Source organism: Haliaeetus albicilla, chromosome 2 (genome assembly GCF_947461875.1).
Source record: "Haliaeetus albicilla chromosome 2, bHalAlb1.1, whole genome shotgun sequence".
Taxonomy (NCBI): Eukaryota; Metazoa; Chordata; class Aves; order Accipitriformes; family Accipitridae; genus Haliaeetus; species Haliaeetus albicilla.
The window spans coordinates 3,446,499-3,463,064 of NC_091484.1; the positions used below are offsets into that span (position 1 = coordinate 3,446,499).

General features: G+C 52.0%; 1 protein-coding gene and 1 long non-coding RNA gene across 2 annotated transcripts in view; one reads left to right on the top strand and one right to left on the bottom strand.

Moving 5' to 3' along the window:
• Positions 1 to 74: 74 nt before the first annotated feature.
• On the bottom strand, positions 75 to 3,245 carry LOC138689246 (uncharacterized). Its single transcript, XR_011328076.1, has 2 exons — positions 2,398 to 3,245; positions 75 to 1,157 (listed from the first exon to the last, which is right to left on the bottom strand). It is a non-coding gene; the product is annotated as an uncharacterized lncRNA (long non-coding RNA).
• Positions 3,246 to 10,735: 7,490 nt separating this feature from the next.
• Positions 10,736 to 16,566, top strand: part of LOC138689248 (uncharacterized) — a 210,723-nt gene continuing 204,892 nt past the window's right edge. The window contains exon 1 of the mRNA XM_069803499.1: positions 10,736 to 10,815. The gene's annotated coding sequence lies outside the window, so the exon portion shown is untranslated. The remainder of the gene's footprint in view (positions 10,816 to 16,566) is intronic.

Below are 16,566 nucleotides of genomic sequence, written 5' to 3' on the forward strand. Positions count from 1 at the left end.
CCTTGCCCAAGCACAGCTCTCGGGAGGCTCAAACTTGGGGCTCGGCGTGTCTTTTAGGAAGCTGAAAACACGAGTCTTACAACAGAGATTTATTGAGGTCTAAAGCCTAACCTAAGAACTGATGTGGGCTACCGCAGTCTCGCTGGAGACTGCGAAAGGGGATGCGTCCCACCTTGCAGGCTGCGGTGACGGAGCCCCTCGGGGTCGGAGGTGGCACTGGGGCGGCTGCGGGGCTGCAGCCCCTCGCCTTGCCGGACCTGTCTGGCTTTTGGAAAAAAGCAGGCTCATAATTTAGTTCTGCGAATAGTTGGGTTGCAAAGGGGCTGTGAGGGTGGTCAGAGAGGCAGGACAGAACTGTGGACCCGTGTTGCGGCTCCACAGCGCAGCAGGGTCCGCATGGCTGAGCCCCCGCGCAATGGAGGGACGCGGGAGCAGGGCTGCAGAGGGGCAACGGCAAAAAGAAAAACCAAAAAAAAAAAAAGCGAGTGAAAAAAAAAAAAAGCAAAAAGCACCCCCTTCCCCAAAAAAACCTCCAAAGGGGTGCTTTTTTCCTGAGTGGCATTGCGGAGGCCTGCGCTCCTTTCCTAGAGCTGGGAAGGGGAGTGGGATGTCCCTTGCTTTGGGGGGGGGTCCCTTTGCATGGCGGGGGGGGGAACACGACCCTCGCTCTGCAACGAGGGACCGCATTTCCCCCCCCACCACCACCCCCGGCCCCTCGCCCACATCCCACTCCTCAGATCTCTCTTTCTCCCCGCGGTCCCCCCCCACCCCCCCGCCCCAGCTCTGCCCGCATTGTCCTGCCTCTCCTCCTGCCCTTTGTACGCCGGGAGCCCCCGCAAGCCCCTCTTTCCCCCCCCAAAGCCCCCCCCCAGTGCCCCGTTAATGCGAGGAGACAGCTGCCCCGCCAGGCGCTGGCGGCATTGTTACTCCTATTTGTCAAAAGGCCGAGGATGCTCCATAGATCGCTCCGTGGCTGTTGTTAAGTGTAATTAGAGGGTTTATGTCCCCAATTTCCATGAAAATGAAGCTGTGAGGCTCCTCTCTTGGCATTCACCGCGTGCCTTAATTGTATGGACATTAAATCAAGGTCCGCTGTGAACACGCAGAGAGGGGCTCGGGCTGTCCCCGCTCGGAGCAGGGCAGGCGGCGAGCGGGGGCTTGCGGGAGAGAAAGGGGGAGGAATAGGGGGGTAGGGGTGGGGGGAGAAGAGAGAAAGAGAGAGAGAGGCTGTCAGTGCAGGGTCCACCCCGCCGGGATCGCCGTCCTCCCTCCCCGCCGCCCGGGGCCCCCCTCCGCCGGGGCGGCCGCGGAGGCGCGGCGGGGCCGGGGGCGGTGGAGCGGGGCGAAGGAGGGGGGGGGGGTGTATTGGGCTGCCACCCCCCCCACCTCCTTCCTCGCCCTGCTAGGGTTAGCATCGCCCCCCCCCAGGATCCCCCTTTCCCCCTTTTTTCGCTCCCCCCCCCCCCTCCCCGGGCTCCGCCAGCCGCCCCCGCTGCATCGCACCCGGGGGCAGATGCTGAACGCCGGGTGCGGAACAAATCCCGGGGGCAAAAGGACGGACAGACGGATCTATTCCCCAGCTCCGGCCCTACTAGCGATAAAAATACGGCTGGGAATAATAATCATCATAATTAATACTACTCCTACTCACAGCCGAGGACGGCTCGCAACAAACCTGCGTCCCGGCACGGAGGCAAGGAGCCATGGCAAAGAGCCCGGAGATGCTTCACAACCCCCGACCCCCCCTCCAGGTCCCGGGGCTGGGGGAGTGGGTGTCCCCCCCCCCCGCCGGGCCGCCTCCGTCCGAGCCCCCGGGATGGCTGCCGGAGAGATTGGGGGACACCCCCCCCCCGCCGGTTCCCTCCCCAGCCCAAAATGAAAATCCCGCTCGTGTGTTTCTCTTTGCTCGCAAGGCAAAGGGAACCCGTTTCTCTCCTCTCGAAGGGAAACCGGCGGAGGTTAAACACGCGTTTCCCAGCTCTCTGCTCCGCCGCGGTTCGGCACAAGAATCGCTCCACTTAAAAAAAAAAAAAAAAAAAAAGCAAAAAAAAAAAAATTGAGAGGGATTGAAAGGGGGTAAAGCAATTAAACCGGTTTCGTTGATCGCCGTCGGACTTAGAGGCGCCTTATGAATTTAGGACGATTGCTCTCTCTAGATACCGCGTCTGAAAAATCCTCACCCCCTCCCCTTCCTCCCCTTCCTTTTTGTCCGGAAAAAAAAAAAAAAAAAAAAAAAGAAGAAAAAAAAAATCACAAGCCCATTAAGGTCGCTTGCACAAGGGGAGAAAAAAATCCTGATGCTCTTCCAAGTTAGCAATAGAGCTGGGTCGCTCTCCCACCATTGTCGCCCAAACCCCGTAATTACAGCTCGGCAAGACTAGCTCTTAGCAGATTTACCCACTCCAGTGGAAGCAGGGCTCGGCGGCTCCGGCGGCACAAACTCTGCTGCCTCGCTCAGATCCAGTGCAAACGCCCTCCCGTGGCTCAGGACGCTTGTTTTTGTGTAGGCAAGCTGGAGATGAATAAGAAAAGCGCCTAGTCTCTCATTATCTTTGAATTTCAGACTTTTTTTTCCTCTCTTTTTTTTTTTTTCCTTTTCTCTCTCTTTTTTTTTTTTTTCCTCTCTCCTCCTGCCCTGGAACAATGCAGAAGGACCTCATCAGAGTGAAAACCAGGCTCCCGCTAGGCTTTAAAAGCAAGATGAACTTGGTGCACCACCCATCTTTCTCTTCTCTTCTCCAAAGCTCTTTAAAGGGGTTATGAGGCGTCTCTCTCAATTTATCCCTTTTCTCTTGATCTTCCTAGCAGAGGGGTTTGGGGTCTAGTCCTGGCTGTTTCAGCTGATCTCATCCAGTCTAAGGGATTAGAGCTTCTTCTCCGCATCCCGGCTCTCAGCACATCTGCTGATTGGGTTCAGCACAAGAGGATTACATTGGGACCCAATGACGTCACCGCTAGGACATAAGTTCTCCTCCATTAACCAAATCCTCATCAGCAAGATGTCCTTGAAACTGGAGGAGTAACATTCAGGACTCCATCGCCAGCCCGTCCCCACCTTCCTCCCGGGCGGGCTGCTGGGGCTTTCGGAAAAAATATTGTTTAAGCTTTGAGCACTTGCAGCTGCATCAATAATGTACCGCTACGGGCTGGAGGATCGAGGCGTTATAGGAGAGCGCGTACCCTATAAATAGGGTTCTGCACCTAAACTGTTAATCAGAGGAGCTTTATATATTCTGTTGCTTTTTCTTTTTTTTTTTTCTCTCTCTTTTTTTTTTTTTTTTTTTGGTTTGGAAGGGAGGGGGGTGGAGGGGCAGAGGGGGAGGGGAAAGCTGCATCCTACAGTTATATTTCCAAGCTCAAAAAGACATCAGCGATAATTTTCTTTAAAGCTGACATGGATTTAATTTTAAAACGTGTTTTCTTTTTTTTTTTTTTTTTAAGAAATGTGTAGGATTTCACCCCCGTTCTCTCCAAGAAGAGACAATGTGTCCTGAGTTATATAAAGTAAGAGGTTCCCTTTAAATATACAATACGAATTTTATATTTTGGGGTTTAATGCTAGATTTTTCTTAATATTACATGAGCACAGACTCACAGGAGCAAGGACCTGAAAGGAAATGGCTTTGACTTCCAAGTGACAAACCAAGAGAGTATTTTTATTTTTTTTTTTTAAGACTTCCACCCTGGAAAACGCTGAAAGCACCTATAGATTTGCTGCCCTCAACCTGCTCTAACCTATGCCGTGGCATCCAGGCAGCTCTACCCGCCGTGCCGTCCCTTTCGGGCATCCTGCGCTTGCAGTTTAGCTGGTGTCTCACTACGTGCTTCCACCACATCCATTTTGCGAGCTGGAAAGCAGTCAGACATGGGTTTGCTGCAGCTCTTGTTGGTTAAACTTACAAACCTCATCACGGTGCGGCTGTTACAATGGAAATGGGCACCAGGATTTATTTATTTATCTAGGGTCACCGAATTTCATCTCTGGGGAGAGAAAACGTGTTTAACAACAAGCGGGCTATGTCCAGCTAGGAGAGGTCTTGCTTAGAAGCCTTGCGTGTGTTTAATTTTTCGGTAAGCAAGCCGCTTCTTCACTGCTAATTATGCATCCCTCCCCCTCCAGACACCCCCCACCCCCCAAAAAATATGTGTATACACACACACTCACACTCACACTGATTTTTGTGATGGGAGGTCCAGGTCTGTGGGTTTCTACACGCCCTTATTCCCCATCCAGAGTAACTTTTATGGCCAGCAGTGCTATGCGTATTCGCTGGAATAGCTTTCAGGCGAGGATTTATTTGCCTGTGTGTATTTCCATGCACTGTGGTATTTTCATTCTTCTTAGGAAGGAGGTAAGGCGGGGTGTCCTGGTTTCGGCTGGGAGGCAGGATACAATTGTTTTGATGGAAGGCATCTTGCTCCAGCTCTGGAAGTCTCTCCCTGCCCCAGCAGTGCGAGCATTTCCAGGACAGCTAGGTAATAACCGCTGGAAGAGGGATCTATTCCCTTCCCCACTATATCAAAACAATTGTTTTGAGGATGGCGTCTCCCTTTCCGAGAGCCGTGCCACGCTAGACCAGGCTCTGAGAGGAAAACTGCCTCCAAATAGCAGCTCATAAAAAGGTGGTGGGCCACGTTTGGCTACCGATGAATGAGCAGAAATACTCTGCAGCGAGGTGAAATATCACCTTCCGAGCTCAAGAGCCATATTTAAAGGGCAGCCACAGCACTGTGAGCCTCTGTCCCTATTCATGTATATTTTTCTCTTTTATAACGCTGCAGTTCATGACATAAGCGCCAAACCGGGGAGAATCAGTATTTGACATTATGCAGTGAAGGGAATTTTCCCTTAGCTTTTCGTCTTCTGAAACTTTAAAAAAAAAAAAAAAAATCTGCTTATTTAGAGCCTATTCCATATTGACCTATTTACTCCGACAGACCAAGGCTCTCAATCTTTTATCGATTTCAAAGAAAACAACCTCAACAAATTAACACGGAGGAAACCACTCTTCTTACCCCCTTTGCACGGGGCCCACCCCCGGGGTGGGAGGGGGGGGGACGACGACGGACACACACTCGGACCCGGCCTCTGCACCCAGCCCCGAGGATGCTCCCCACCAGACCTGCCAAAATCCGGGGAGAAGCTCCGGGAATACCCGGGGGGGGAGGAAAGCGTGGGGTGGCGGGGTTGCCGACCCCCCTGACCCCTGGTCCTGCTACCGGCCCCCCCCCGCCCCCGGCTCCGGTACTGGCCTGTACCCCGGTCCCTGGCTCCGATACCGACCCCTTCCCCGGTCCCTGGCCCCGGTACCGACCCCTTCCCCGGCCCCCCCGGCTCCGGTACCGGCCCCTGCCCCGGCTTCGCCCCCCCCCGGGCCCCGGCCCCGGGCCGGCCCCGGCTTCGCTGTCCATGGTATTGAAGGAGCGGAGCGGGCAGCAGCGCTGCGCGGGGGTGTAGGGTTCAATTCGGGGGTGCGCGGCATGGGGGTGGGGGGGGATTATTTCTCCCCATAAAGCAGGAGGTGTTTTCCTTCTTGCCCCCTTCCAGAGAGATCTTTACTCAGCTGAAGGGAGGTCGGTCTGTCTGTCTGTCAGCCGTGCGGGCAGAGCACGCTCCTTCACCTGCCTCTCCCCCCCCCCCCCACTTCAAGAATCCTCCCCGAGAATAAAACCCGCGGGTTTTATTTTACTTCTCCCCCCCCGCCCCTCCCCGGAGTGAAGCGGGGACGGGGTATTTCGAACCTCCTGTCACTGCGAAGCCCCGCGCTGGTGACTTAGCCGTGTCCTACGGCAGTGGGGGGAGCGTTCCTGTTCGGCGGGCTGGCGGCAGGGTTTTATTTCTCCTTTAAAACAAACCTTACCAACAGTTCAGCCCCTCTAAAGTTTACCATTAAATACCCCCACCAGCTCAAGCCCCCCCCCCCCTCCTGCGGCCCTGCAGCCTCTTCCTGAGTTCCAGGCTTTAAAAGCAGGCTGAGGACTGGCTGCTATTTTATTAACACTTCCAGTGAGACATTTTATCTTAAGCACGGCCCTTCCTTAATCTCTAATGCAGCATTTCTACATCCCGGAAGAAAATAGTCAGATGATTTGCAAAGGGCCATTTTTTTTCTTTTTCATTTCTTTCTTCTTCTCCCCCTCTTTCACTCTCTGCCTTTTTAAACCTACCACCTACTGTTCCCCGAACAAAGAAATCCCAGAGACAAGCAACATGCCTCCACTTTCCTTCCATTTCCAAACCCCGACTCCGCCATGCACAGATGACCACATTAGAAAAATACACAAGATTGAACCCGAAATCAACTGCGGCACAACAAACCGTAGAAAATGTATGCTCGGCTCTGTCCCGGGCAACGTGACACACACGTACACACACACACACACACACACGCATAGACACTCACTGCGGAGTGCTCGCAAAACACCCGAAAAATTTCATCACCCTCCTCATTTCTGCTGAATAAGTCAATAACAAAACAGCCTTTGTCTGTTTGTTTGCCACCAGGATGCGGCCCAGGTACCGAAGCAGCGCTCAGCGGCCGGTGCCTCATCGCCATCCCGAGCATCGCCTCGGAGCTGACCCGCAGCCTGGAGGAGAAAGCAAAATCTCTTTAAAATGAAGCCCAGATCTCTTTCAAATCTCAGAGAAAGGTTTTGCAGATTCTAGGCCTCTGGTTTCTGCCCCAGAAATCTCACTGCATAGGAAAGAGATCAACAGAGTTTGGTCCCTGCTATAATTTCAGGCATTCTTCTACATTTTTTTCTTTTTCTTAGAAAGCAATTCATTTTCTTAGAAAGTAATTACACTTACAAGAGGTTTGGGAATCAGATTTTTCTATCAAGTCTCCTCTCCCTCTTTTCCTCTCTCTGTCTCCTTTTGGTCTTCTTGGCTGCTGCAGGGCTTTTTTTTTTTTTTTTTTCTTTTTCAGATCTGTAATAAAAAAAATAAACAAACCCCCTCCCTCCCCTCTTCCCCTAGAAATATACAATTTGCTGATTTGCAAAGCCTCTTCCTATGTGGAGGAAAGCTGCCTGCTCTCCCCACGACTCGCTTTCCTGGCCTCCCAGCTCCTTGAGAAAGGAGGAGGGCCTTGTGCATTACAATTCCATTCAATCTCATTCATTCTTGCCTCTTTCTAACGGTCTTTGGACAGCAAATCCACACCAACGGGGGGTCCGAGCCCCCTCCTCACGCCCCCCCCCAGCCTTAAACACACACAATAGCCGTCAGCTAACAGCACAGCAGCAACTTTGAAACATTCAAGCTTCTGAAGTGAAGAATGCCCGCAGCTCCCAACCCCCACCCCCTCCACTTGTTCCTGGGCTTGACATTTAAAAAACATATAATGATCTTAATTTTAAAAAGGGGAAGAAAAAAATAATTAAAAAAAATTCCTCACTTGGGTCACACATGATTTTGCAGAGCAGAATTCTGGTGTCAAGAATTTCCTCTGCAGGAGAGGATTGCTCCATCACATAGCTAATTACCTGCTTCGCCTCTCAGTGCTCCACGCTGGAGAAAGGCTTTTTTTTTTTTTTTTTCCTTCCCCCCTTTCCCTAGAGATGTTTATTTGGTTGTATCAATCACCAGGACGGTTTCCAGCCTAATTTTTCCTAGTCACCTCGCGAAGGCACGGCTGAGGGCCAGGAACTGCTGGGGCCGGGGGGGGTCCTGCTTATTGTGTGCCTGTGGTGCAGCGCGGATGCTGCGCTTGTGCGAGTGGGGCTGGGAGCGGGGACTGATATGCCCCAGCGTGGGGAGAGCAGGGGCTGTCCCGGGGGGGCTCACCTGCACCTGGGGGTCACCCCCACCCCAGTGTAAGGGGGGGTACGTGGGCCCTCTGTGGCCGAGGTGGCACAGCCGGGGTAAGGGGTATATCTTGGTGGGGATGGGGGACCGTCTCTGTGTCCCTGCATGGGGCGAGGTGTCTCCTACATGGCGGGTGGGATGTGAGCAACGAGCCACCATCTCCCCCCTTCGAAATGCTGCCCCTCGCCGGGGCTTGCTGCCCTCTCGCTGCCAGCCTGGGCTCTGGGGCTCGGGCCTGACCGCCTTATCCCCATTCCCAGCCTCCGCCGGCTGCTGCGTGGAGCCAGGGCCAGCCTAGGACAGGCTTTTCACAATTTCCCACCACCACCACCGCCTTTTGCTTTGAAGCTTATGTATTTTCTCCTCTTTCCATTTTCTAAGTGAAGAAGGTTGCTTTCATCATCTCCAACCCTCTGCTCGCTCCCTCCTTCCCCAGGATGATCCCAGCAATGCTCCCCCAAGCCCCAGGACATCGTCTCAGGGTGGTTTTGTTCTGGCAATGGGGAGGAGAGATGTCCCTGCGCGTGAGACCCCGCTGCTGTTCTCACTGAAATCGCGGTGTCTTTGGTTAAGGGCTCAGCTAAGGGCTTCAGTGGTGGTGGTGAGGGGTCCCTGCCCTCAGCAATCCCGGCTCCCCGGGGTCTCCCGGCAATGCCGACTCTCCTGACCAAGGCTGGAGCCACTGTCCCCTCCCTGGTGGAGGGGGACAGATCCAGGGATGCTGCTGTCCCTCAGGGGTCAGCCTGGCTCTGCTGGCACCCCCATGGAGATGGAGGTTCCCCGGCCAGAAGGAACGGGGACTGGGGTAGCACAGGTACCTCCTGGTTTGGTTTGGAAGGGGAAAGGGAAGAAGAAAGGAAAAGGAAAAGGAAAAGGAAAGGGGAAGGGATGCGCGGTGGGGTCAGGGCTCTGCTGTCCCCACTCGCTCCCGCACTGGGATTTTGTGGCAGCAGCAAGCATTAGCGGGAGGGGAGGCCACAGCTTCACTGTACACGTTTGAGAGAAAAGTCCAGTCCTAGAGGCAGCCTGTGGCTACTGCAATTCTTTTAATACAATTAAAAATCAATGACACTCTGTGCACGCACACAAATAAACATCACCCCTCTGCATCCCTGTTTCCCTGCCCACCCCCTCTTGAGGCCAGTGGGGAAGGCATCTTCTCCAGAGCCTGTTCATTACTGCTCTACTTAGATGGGGAATTGCTTAACCGGTCTCTCTCCAGTAAATCATATTAACTCCAAGCACAGCTATTTATAAAATGTTCCACAGCCCAAGAGTACGGCATCCAGATCACTCGAAGAAAATTAGGCGATTAGGCGTGCATAATCCAAGCCCAGTGCGTCTATGTACAAAGCCTCGCCAGCCGGCCTGCCTTCAGCTATTCACTGACATTAAAGAAATCACCGTTTTTATTGGAAGCCCAGCCTGGGCCCGAGTCCCAGCCAGGGACAGGGAAATAACCTTTTGCAGGGCAGAGCGTTCCCGGATGGCTTCTGATGGCTGGGAAATGAAGCCCAACTTGGGAAAGTCTCCCCTCCCCAGCCCTGCTTCTTCCCTTCCTGCAGAAGGGCCCCTCCAGACATAAAATGCAGCACTCCAGGCTGGGTTTCTCCCCCCTCCTCCTTTTGCGACCCATTAAACGTCTTCTATACATTTCCTCTTCATCTTGTCAAGGCCAGTTGCTCTATGACTGCTGGTTTCCCAGGCAAATCACACCAATTTCTGAGTTGATGTTGAAGGTCCACATTGGCTCAGCAGGGGTCCCAGCGAAGCACTCATCCATGGAGCCGGAGGTCAGGCTCTGCCCTGCTTCGCCAGCTGAATTATTATTATTTTTTTTTAAAGTCGTGTTGCTCTTTGAACATTTACAGATCTGTTGGCGATGGGGATAACAACAATAACCGAAGGAAGGGCGTCCTCACTGCAGACGTGCTTCTGAGCCTTTCTGATAGCAAGGATGCTGAACGGGATGCAGCTCCTCCGCCTTTATTTCAGCCTAAACTCTTAAAGCAAGAGGTTTTTAGGAGGAGACTAATGGGGTGCACATGTGCAACCTCCCCCCCCACCTACCCCAGGCGAGAGCTTTGCCTTGAGCACCAAGCAGCTGCAGGCGCCTGCTGCCTGGCCGTGCCCCTCGGCATCTATCCACGCCCGTCCGAGGTTGCATTCGCATTTTAAAAACATTATTCGCTTAAGGGTATCTGGATGCCTCATCTGTGCCTTGGCTGGGGAGCGTGGGCACACGTACAGCTGTGGGCAGCGTGTGCTCCCGTGCAGGCTACAGGCAGATGCACACGCCGTGTGTGCACAGGCAGGAGCGCGAGTGCTTCCCCGCACGGCCCAACCCTGGATGTTCAGGGATGTGCTGCTGCGGAGGTTGAAAATAAAATAAACCCGGCTCCTGCTTTTGCACTCTTGCGCTCTTTTTTCCTTTCTCCCTTCCCCTTTGCCAGGTTTAGCATTTTTAATTAAATTACAAGCCTCAATAATGTTTTCCTAACTACAGTTCCCCGCTTCCTTGTGGAGTAGCGTGCGGAAAGGTATAATTTTGCAAACAGTTTCTTTAAGAGCTGGGCCTGAAGTACCATCAGCAATGTGTGTGAATAGAAAAAGAAACACCTCCACAAAAGAAGGGATTGTTAATGGAGGACAATCCAAAGGGGGCCCACTAAGGCCTGTCCTTTACAATAACGATGGAGGGCGATGATTTGAATGCAGGGGGCCCTACTTTCAAATCTGGACAAAAACAAAATGGTAATAAGGGTTGAATCCCTCACTGGTCAAAGCAGTGGGCAGCAACTGGTCTCTTTAACTCCCCCCACCCCCTCCTTCCCCCAAATCAGACCCCAAACAAGAGGAACTCTCCTCCTCTTTAACTTTATTTCCTTGATTAGCTCTAAAAAAATAATCACCCGGCTGGACTTAGGGGAAGTTTTTTAGGGCCGTATGAAAGGAGAGGGCTTCTCTTCTGCAGGTGGTGAGGGGACGTGCCTCGCTGCGGGCAGGTAAGCACCAAGGGGCTTCTCTTTCTTACCACGCTCGGAGGTTTCCGAGGGCTGCCTGGGATTTCCGAGGCAGGAGCCGGGATTTGGCTCGGTGGGGCCCTTCCCATCCGCGCAGGCTGCACGTACGGATGCTCCGCAGAGATGCTCTTGCCTCCCTGGGCTGCCCTGCCTCCAGATGTTGCATCATTTCGCGGGGTCAGTTCATTTTATAACACTGCTTGTAGCTTCCTCATCTTGGAGCCAATTAAACCCTCGCATTCGAGGAGGGGGATGTGGGGGGAATTAATAATTACAGCACTATGTTTAAATACCGCTCGCCACTTATTTAATGGGAATTCTGCAAAATATTGGTAAACGGCTCTGGGAAACGGGGCGCAGGGTCTGCCTGCACCGAGGGCCGAGGGAGGGGGGGTCTGGCCATGAACGGGCCCTGAACGCTGGGCAGAGGGTGCGAGGGCTGTCCCCTCGCTGGGGACATCTCTGGCTGGTGCCGTCCCCCCACCAAGGGCCCCCCACGATTTCTTCCCCCCCACCCCATCCCTCTAGCTTCGCTTTCCCCTGTAAACCTCCCCACTCAGCCCAGCTGTGGATATTTATCCTGGCTGGGGGGGGGGGTACAGGAGGGGGTGCTCAGACCGACCCCCCCAGGCCCTGCACCCCTGCCCTGCTCCCCACCACCTAGTCGGGGCAGCCCCGCGGCTGGGGGCAGATCTGTCTTGGGGTAGGGGGGTAAAACGGGAGCAAATGCCCCCACGGCACCGGTGGGCACAGCCACAGCCCATCTCCCACGCGTGCAATGCTGCCCACTTGTCAGCTCTACAGCTCCGTTTGCATGGCTATACTGAATGCACTGGGCTATATATACCTATATCTAGATATCCAATGCATATATAATTGGCGTGGCACATATATTTATACGGCCAGGCTGCATGTGTGTTTACGCACCGTGTGTGCTTGTAACGCCCTGCGTGCTCCAAATCTTTCCAGCTGTGTTTGTACAACTTGCATGGCTTATTTAGTGCATGTAATATATATCTAGTTTATGGACATTTCGCAGAATATATAGGAATAAATTCCTATAGCTCCCGTGGGTACTGAGCCGGTATGTCTGCGGTGCTGTCCGTCTGTCCGTACACGTCTGCGCCTCGGCAGCCCCGTCAGAGGTGTCTGCAGCCGTGTTTCCCCGTTTCACGCCTAATTTTAGTGTTGTACCCCCTTGGCTTGCCCTGTGGAAGTTGAGCAGTGGCTTTATCATGGTCATTCCTCCAGTTACCAGCGATGAATGAGCCAGGGAAAGCCAGGGCTAAGCCTGGCTCTGGCTGATGTATCGCTGCAGCCCCCGAGCTCCACGGCTGCGGGCAGGGGCACCCCTGCACCCCATCCCCTCCAAACCTGCGCCCCTTCCAGGAGGTAACTTCTGCAAACCTTCTGTGTTTGGGAGAACAGAGCGGTATTAGGCAGTGACACCAGGTAGGCTATGGGAAACTCTTTTTCCTTGAAAAAAAAAAAACCCCACAGAATTTCTTAGGGGTTTTTTTTTGCTTTTAGGGAATACATTTTTCCTGAGCTGTCCCTAGGAATGCACTCCTGGCTGTGGGGGCTTTGGAGAGGTTGTTTTACTCTAAGGAAAGGGGGAAAAAAAGTATTGTCACCGTGGGTTTTGCACCCTTGCTTACAATCAGCCCATCTCTCTAACGAAGGTCCCAGTAAAGGGGAAAGGCACCTTCCTGCTCCTGATGCTCCACTCATTGAAGGGACAAACACGCATTTGTGTTTTACTAGGCATCACTCTCATCCCCTTTCCCTCTTCGTTTATTTACCAGAAGTGCTCTGAGGAGGAAAAAAGATCCCCCCCCCTCAAGTTTCGCCTCACCTTAAATATTTGCCCTAAAAATATTAGTCTTTAATGGAGGCAGGAGCCTGTTTGATAAAAGAGAGCTTTCCAAACAAATTCAGCAGCATGTAAACAGCCCGGCAGCATCCGCGCCGGGTACCAGGAGCCGCTTCGAGCCGCTGCGGCAGCCCCCGAGCCGCAGCATCGGGCGCTGTGGCTTTAACAGGGAAAAATCAAGTGTAAATACCTGCAAATACCACTCTGGCAGACATCTCTGCCTTTGATTCCTCTGTGACAAGCATGACAATCTGCTGAAATGAAGGCACCTCCGAGTTCATTATGAGAGGGGAAAAACTACTGTATCTTTGCTGCCGCAGCATCAGATCCGTATTTTCTCTAGCAGAGTTTTGGGGGGCGGCGGCGGGGGGGGAATACATACGTTTAGTGTGCATTGAACTGACGCTTTGGTGCTATCTCAAACCATCATTCCCGTCTGTTTGGGATTCTGGGTAGAGGTTTCAGTCTCGGGGGTTGATTGTGCTAAGTTGGATGCAGTAGTTTCTAGAGGGAAGAGCGTGTTTGTAAACACAACCTCTGCTGCTGAAAGGCTGGTTGGGGTAACGCTGGGTGATGATATACGGTTATGGAGTTTTGTCAGTCCTGCTTTCCCTGTGAAATGCGCTGATAATCTCCCTTTAATGCTGAGATTTAAGGCGGAGGAATAACGCAAAATAATTCTTTGCACGGGGAGAATTCATATAATGAAAAACGCAGACTCAAATATTCCTCATTCAGACAAAACAAGAACATATTTAACAATGCCTAGTTAAAAATAAAGAGGAAATCTATTAAAGTAATAACTAAATTGCTATTATAGGCATCAAAGCACCCTGATGCTTTGAGGTAACTTTATTTCCATCAGTCTTTTTAAAGAGCACAACATTAAAAAAAAAAAAATCCCTTACCATCCTGCCTCACTGAAACCCTGCCATTTTACTCATTAATTTTGTAATTAATCAGTTAAGAAGTTCTGACTTATTGCATTAAAGGGAGGGGGAAACGCAATTTTAAGACGCGATTGTGAAATTGCTCTTTTGAGCCTCCAGCCTCAGCTCCCCCCTGCCCGCTTCGAGGTAAGGGGACAGCGGCCGCAGGACCCCCAGGGCCGGACGGGGACCCTCCGGGGGGGGAACCTGGTGGCTACGACCCCCAGCCCCAGCTGCCACCCCTGCCTGTCCCTGCCCTGCCTGTCCTTCCCTGCCTTTGCTCTGCCTCCTTCTGCCCTGCCTATTCTTGCCCTGCCTGCCCCCTCCCTGCCCTCTTCTCCTTGTCCCTGCCCTGTCCTTGCTCTGCCTGTCCCTATCCTGCCCGTTTGTGTCCTTATCCTGCCTGTCCCTGCCTCGCTTGCTCCTGTCCTGGCTGTCCCAAACTATACCTGTCCTTGCCCTTGTCCCCTCACCAGCCTGCAAAGCTCCCCTCCAGCTCGTCGCCTCTGCCCTGGTCCCCGGGTGGATTTGGGATGGATAAACTGCAGAGCCCACCCGGCCGTCGAGCATTTGGGGGAAGGAGGAGGTTTCCAAGGGGACCCGGCCTCTCCCCATCACCCATAAAAAGGCGCTTGGGCATTTGCAACCCAGAGGTTTTTTTTCCTCCGAGCGAGCACCAAGTGGCAACTAGCTGGCGTGTCCCCAGAGCGACAGCCCTGGGTGTCAGAGCCAGCGGCCCAGTGACCTGCTCTGAGCTCTCTCCTCCAAAGACACTCCACGTTCGTCCTTCCTCCGAGACACGCGCGTTCGCACAGCGGGCAGCGCCGTGCGGGAAACGCTGCAGCATCAACTGTGGCCATTCCCCGGTGGCTGCTGGCACAGCCCCGTGCGGACCGAATGCTCTGCGGAAGGCAGGAAGCAAGTGAAACAGCCAGAGATTTTTTTTTTTTTTTCTTACAATATACGCTTTGCAATTAGACATGTCCAATGGATTATTTCTCTACCTCTGCCTTTGATCTTTCGAAAACTAGACAGCTTTATAAATACCATTCCTCTGTTTTCAGCCATTTTGCATTTCTTGTACAATTAATGTACAGCAGCGAACCGTTTCTTTTCTTCTTCCAATTCTTCCCAGAACAAACAGGCATTCCTGTCCACACTGTCCCGGTGAGATTTATTTCTTCTTTCTCCTTCTGTCATCACCGACAAAGTAGAATAAAAAAAGATGTATTTTGCTGGACAATTTTGATGAAATTATGGACAAGGTGTAAACGCAATGCCCCCAACCTACTACACAAAATTTGTTTCTATTATTAATTTGTTAAACCCGGCAAAACTTACACACAGAAATGGATGCTTTATGCTAATTATTTAGCAAAGATTTTTTTCAGCAGTGCAGCAAATCTCTGGAGTTTCTGCATTTGTTTCGCACTTAAAAGAACTTGGTGCAAATGTAATCAGCACATTAAAGTGCATCTTTCATTAGAGGACAGGGAGCAGGAAGGAAGTCTGTCCCACCCTGCCATCTACCAGGTGACCTTGGAGCAGTTCATTCATGTGAAGTTCTTTGTTGTTGTTGTTGTTGTTGTTGTTATTATTATTATTCCCTCTTTTCCCGCTCCATTGCCAAAATTCCCAGCCTCTCCCAAGGCACTCAGGGAAACGCCACAGGGTTAAAGCACTTTCCCTGGATTTGCTGATAGAGATGTGGCCCGTTGCCTCCAGAGCTGGAGGTGGCAGGGGGTGGTGGGGGACCCACAGCAGACCCTCCAGCACCAAGGGGGACTCTGCTTCTCGTTTTTTGGAGGTGGTAAAAAACAAAGGCAAAAGAGTTTTTCTAGGAGAGGAGATGGGTTGGGAGGGGTTTAGGAGATCTTGAGTGGTTTCTATCCAAGTCACTCTTTTGTTACATAAAAATAAAGCACAGAAAATGATGTCCTTCCTCTTGCTCTGCACACAGACATGAGAGGAAGGGGCAGCTGGGGAGGTGGCCGGGGCAGGGAGCCTGTGTAGGACGTGCCTGCAGAGGTATTGGGTCCAGGCTCGGCACAGTGCCAGCAGGGAAAGATTAGTTGAAAGTCACCCTCTCTGGCACTGAAACCTTTCTTTATCACTTCCAGTTCTGCCTCTTACCCTGCTGGGCTTCTCCCACCCTGTCCCTCTACCCATCTATACCCTGCCTGTCGCCCTAAAGCATCTCTCCATTTTCCCTCAAAAAAAGATGAGCAGAGACCTTGTCCTGCTTCTTTCTCTTCTTGTTCTCTCTTTCCCTTGCGTTGATCTCTGCTCCTCCTTTACTTCTCTCTGGCAGTCCTTGCCCTCTCTCCCTCTGCAAACCCTTTCTGTGAGCAAGCTGTTCTCGGTGGGCATGGAGGTGAAAATCCAGCTAGAGATGATAAAATCCACTGGCTTGGCTATTTCTACCCCTAAAGATCATCCCTCAGTGAGACACAAGAGAGAGACAGACATCGTAAAGGCATTTTCTCATTCAGCCTAAGCCATGAATTTTAAGTCCTCAGGACAGACACCATTTCATATGGTGTGTGTTTGTGTAGATTCAGCACAAGGCAGGGACAATACTGTTATTTCCCCAATATTTCCACTTCCCTGACTCCTACAGTGCCACTGTTTCATCTTTACTAGAGACACATATATTTTTACATCCCTCTTTTTCTTCCTGTGCATCTGTCTGACTTGCTCTTTGGGGTTTATAGTTTTAGACATATTGTTTATTATTCATAGTATTAATAACAGGTATCATCCTGCTATAGCAATTAAATAATTATGGAACTCATTCCGGTTTGGTCAGCCAGCATGCCCCATATGGCAGAAATATACCTTATAATGCGAAGAACTAAACACATACATAGCTGGGCACTAAGTGTTAGGTTTAGCTTTCCATAAACTTAAATATGTGCATTTCTTACCCAG